The sequence below is a fragment of the Sinocyclocheilus rhinocerous genome, unplaced genomic scaffold (genome assembly GCF_001515625.1).
Source record: "Sinocyclocheilus rhinocerous isolate Xijiao unplaced genomic scaffold, SAMN03320098_v1.1 scaffold789, whole genome shotgun sequence".
Lineage (NCBI taxonomy): Eukaryota > Metazoa > Chordata > Actinopteri > Cypriniformes > Cyprinidae > Sinocyclocheilus > Sinocyclocheilus rhinocerous.
This window is the reverse complement of record NW_015667306.1, coordinates 30,942-36,367: the sequence shown is the minus strand read 5'-3', so window position 1 is coordinate 36,367 and position 5,426 is coordinate 30,942.

Sequence of the window (5,426 nt, the reverse complement as noted above, 5' to 3'; positions counted from 1 at the left end):
ACACTAATATAGATACATATAAATACTCTATATATTAAATTGAAGAAAACAGAAGTATAAATGTGTATTTACAGAAACATTATTGTACTGACATATGGAAGATGTTGATTTTTTTTACACATTTTTAAAGCCAGATTTCATACTAAAGACATCTTTCCATATTTCACAACTTTTGCAAGTTTAACATCACACATAATGTGATGAGTTTTATTGTGTAATTGTGTGTATATTTTTGGCAGAATAATATAGAATATAGAATATTCTACATAATATAGAAATTGTAGAATTTCTATTGTACATTTTGCTTTCTCACAGAACAAAAACAAACAAACAAACAAAAAACTACTGGGTTAAAAAACTAGAACAGTTGAGGGACAAATTCATAAAAAAAAATTAATTATATCAAAAAGTAGTAGATCATGTTAGTAGTGAAATGTGTAGTTAATTTGTCAGCAACCATATGAAGCCAGATATGCACAGGTAAAAACCTCTAAACATGTTTCCAGATTAATCCAAAATAATTCCTTGATACATAAACATTTATTTTTTTTAAGTTGTGTAGACTTTTTTCCAAGAATCAGTAAATATTTATTTATTTACTTTGTGTTCCATGCCACTGCAAAAATTTCAACAGAGAGAAATATTAATTCAAGCTGGGAAGCTGAGCTCTCAGCCTCAGTGTAAATAAGAAATGAGTGACATTTCCATTAGGTTTGGCAAAGCAAAGGTTGAAAATGTGTGTGTGATTGCTTGAGCTGTGTTCGATCTCACTGTATGTTTCTTCTTTTCATCACTTTTGTTCTCAGTGCTGTGGCACCTTTGAAGTGTGGATGTAATACTTTATGACATAATAGGTAGCAGGTATTTTGACTGACAGGGAAGAGAGAGTGAACAAGTGAGAAAAAGTGAGAACGCTAGATTACTTAAAAACAGTTCTGTTCATCATTTGAATTCTACACTGGTTCTTGAGAGGTGGGATAAAACATGTAGCACTCAAAACAGCATTAGTTGCACTGAAATGAATCACATAAAATTATTTTAATAAATAATAATAATAATAATGATGATGATTTTAATAATAAAAAATACATTATCACTCAGAACGCCTAAATCCACCTTTACTCAAACATAACTCAATACTTTATACATATAGTATGCATATCGATCTCACTGTATGTTTCTTCTTTTCATCACTTTTGTTCTCAGTGCTGTGGCACCTTTGAAGTGTGGATGTAATAATTACGACATAATACCTGCTGCAGATATTTTGACTGACAGGGAAGAGAGAGTGAACAAGTGAGAAAAAGTGAGAACGCTAGATTACTAGAGTGAATGAGAGAGAGAGTTTGGCCAGTAAAATGTTTGCCAGCAGGGGTTTGGCATAGCATCCTCTCTCACATGCTGGAAAACTGTGGAAACAGGCATACTAACGGCCCATCTGTTGAGAGAGTGAGAGAGAGACAGAGAGACAGAGAGACAGAGACATAACAGAAAGTCCTTTTGCGCAGTGCTGACAGGTGATAACTCTACAGCACGTCCTCTTTAGTTTTCTCCTGGTTCTGCTCGCAGATCTTCCGTAAAAGACTAATGAAATGTAAATGTAATGTTTATGCAGTTAAAACAATAAATGTCGAATGTGATTGTATATAATAGCATGTTTTGGGTTTTGAAAGTTGGTGGATTGTTACACTTTTTATATTATTAAATCTATTTGAAAGTTATTGTACAAAGAGTACCTATAGGAGAAAAGGTACAGGTCATGGGGCAAGTTGTCACAATAGAACGTTTAAACTGCATACAAATGTAAAAGGATATCTATATCTGGTAAAAGAGTGTAAAAATTCTCTTACTATAAAAATTCCCTTACTATATTTGGTGTAAAATTCAATGTAACTTTTAGTTAAATGCTGTTAAATTGACAGTTTTTGGATATGGTCTCATAATTTACAGTGAAAACCCACAAATTGTCACTTCATGTTTTTTATTTTATTTTAATTTTTTTTATTATTATTATTGCAATATTTTAGTGTCATGTCTTACCATGATGGTGTTTTATAACCGTACATTTCATGTGTTTAAAACTGTACATAACCACTGTTAGAGAAACCAAGCAATTAGGTAACTGTACGTTGACCCAAAACCTTGTACGTACAGCCCTTGTAACAAAACAAGCCTTCCTCTTGAAATTCATGGTCCGGAATGACAAGTTGCTGTTATAGAATTTCTTGATACATTGCCGTAGGTTATCATCTCAGCCATTTAATCTCAGTTTAGTCTGAACTTTAATCTCCTGTAATTAGTTCATCTACCAAGCACTTGCACCATTGGGTTTTATTTGAATGTATATACAAAGTCATGTAAAGTTCAAATGTACATGCCTTGAATTTGTCTGTGGCCTCAACCATCTTTTTCATCCATACCCCCCATAGGTGTTTAGGAATAATGGTAAGCTACAGTACTAATCTATTTCCTTTTTATGACCTCAGGCCATTAGTATGACCTCAGTTTCTGAACATAGATTCATTAATATGTAAATGTGGTCAGTCAATGATTGAGTTTCCGACATCAGAAATCCAAGGACATTTTTATTTATATATTTATTTATTTTTGTTATTATATTGAGTTCTGAAAATATTGACAATATTACACTATTAACATTAGGAACTACTAATAACTAACAAAAAAAACTCTGATTAACAAATTAGTAACAGCTCTCATTTAAATGCGGTAGCAGAGGTTATGCATGGTTAGAAGATTCTATACTTTAAGATTAGGTTTTCATTGATAACTATTGTTAGAATTATGGCCCCAATAACTTTCTCTGAGAGGTATGAAAAAAATAGTGAACTAGCACATTCAACTGAGTGCTATTACTTACTAAATTGTTAAGCAGTTTCTTGTTGGTTAATAGCAAAATGTTAATATTTTTATGTTGCTGAATGTTGCTCATTTGTTCCTGTGTAGTTATTCATTAACGAGGAACAGTATTCTAAAGTGCTACTCATAATAGAAATGAAGCTGGAGCCAAGGAGGAAGGTTGAAGAATTGTCAGAAGACTGAGGTAAGAAGCTATTTATATACCTTTGAGTTGTAATTGACAGGATTCAATAAACATGCTTTTTCTGAAGTACTTTTAGTTCATCATGGTATCATTTTCTGAAAAAGCTATTACATTTTATCCTATTCCAGCAGACATTTATCCAGAGTAGTCTAACTTTGTGTGCTATGTGCATGATAGGAATAAACTATTCCAAGTAAACAAGACAAGTGCACAGGTTGATTTCATTGACATGGAGTAACATCTCTAATGGAGCCCCACATAAGAATTTTAGATCTATTTAGTTACACTTTAAAATATTAATTCCATCGTTCATCTACTAATGCATTCATTCATGCAATTACCTCAAAGGAGATTTATTCTGAACCTGAGATGCAAATGACTTTATTATTTTTTTCAGAGGGGAAACATTGACTAAACTCACCGAACGACCCTTTCTGTCCTCACCAATCATCAAGCTCCACTGACATGACACCATCCTAATTTATTGACTCAACAGACAATTATAACGCAATAACAGGACTCATTTTCAATTAATTTAGAATGTCATTCTGTTTGCGTAATTGCCGTCATTGTTGTAATTGTGTGGGCTGACAGAGTTGACCTTCCTGTCTTTGAGTAAAGGAACGTGTCAGCAGAAACAGAGGGAGGTGACAACACTGCTTTTTACTTATTATACCAACTCTATGAGACATTAATATGCCACGAGTCCATGGAGCCAAAGGAGGGTAACATTTGTGGTTGTGTGTGTGTGTCTACTATACTGTGCGACAGATACAGTTTCAGCAGGATGCATCTGATGTGAGACTAATGTTAATGTGCACAGGAAGAGCGTGTGTGAATCTGACGTGTGACTATTCCTGGGAAGCGAGGAGACAGCAGGTCACGCTTTCACATACAACCTTGAATATGTACTCATATGGTATCATCTCTTGCTGACCTGGAGAGCAGCATCTCTTCATAATATACATTACTTGAAACACATGCAAACATACAGTACATGCATATATACAGCACATCTCCAAACTTAGCCAGACGTGACAGTCCTACGATTTCCTGGAATTGGTTTAGAAAATAAAGTCTCCTCGGCCCACCTTTGCTCAATTTTCACATTATCTGTTAGGTGACTCTGCAATACGACTCATTTATCTCTCTTTACTGAGTAATGACTATTACAGTCATCTATTTGCAATGCTCTGAAAGATCAGGACAGTGATTCTCCTCATAATGAAAGCCACACATTTTTTTGAAATCCAGTTTTTCTTTTAGCTCTTAATATCTCTGAAGAAATTAGAGTTTGTTTTTATTCTCAAGAAAGCTATGGGAAAGAAAAAAATCTTATCCCCCTTAATGCCTGATCAAAAACATAGCACATTGTCATGATATCTTCTTCCAACAAATTAAAAAAGTATGCTAAGTCAGCTAAGTAGTTAACTTGCTAACTAAAGGCTAACTGAAAACACAGTGAAAGGGAAGTTTAATTTGACCAAATTTAGCTTCTGTATAAAGCTACACTATTCTACTTTTGGTCCTCTACCGGTTAAAGCATAAAACTGCATCTGAACATTGTTTTGGTAATTACATTAGTTGTGCTTTGGGTCCGCTATTCTGCCCGGGTGAATCTGATGGCTTGAGGCACACGCTTTGCTTATGGTTAAAGGTGATGATGACCTTATCAGTGCAAATGTTGCTAGTGACATCAAAACTCCCCCAATAACGAAAGAAAGAAGGATATTTATAAAAAATAAATAAAAATAAAAACATCTGAGAAGGTAAGCACCTAGTTTGCTGATGTTTTGAAACATTGGTTTTAAAATAATTATACTTGCCAATAATGTCAACTCTTGCAAGATTCAAAATTCATATCAGATAAGATCAAACAGAATAAAAAACTATTAATTGAGTAGTAGGCTAGTAGGCTATTTATAGGCAAACAGGCTATAGTAGTAATTGGTTTAGAGGTTGGCATTGTTACCAGCATAAACATGATTTGTGAACCCAGTCAATGCCCAGCAACTGTGCAGCTATGCAAACTAAATGTATTTCTGAAAAATCAAACCAGTGCTGATTCATGTTTTATTAATAAAGGTTCATTGGTTGTAGCTTCAAGCGACTACACCACCTTCCATTGCATATAGTAGTAGTCATGACCTTCTTTTCTTTATCTACAGATATGAATGAATGACAGAAACATGCAGTTTCCACTTAAATCTATCCTGATAGCTCTAAAATATAAATTATAAATACAGGATTACCATAGTAATTTAAGGTAAGGCAAAAAAAACAAAAAAAAACAAAACAAACAGGGTTTGGAAAATGGTTTTATGATGTACTCACTATTTATTATTATTATTGTTGTTATTATTAT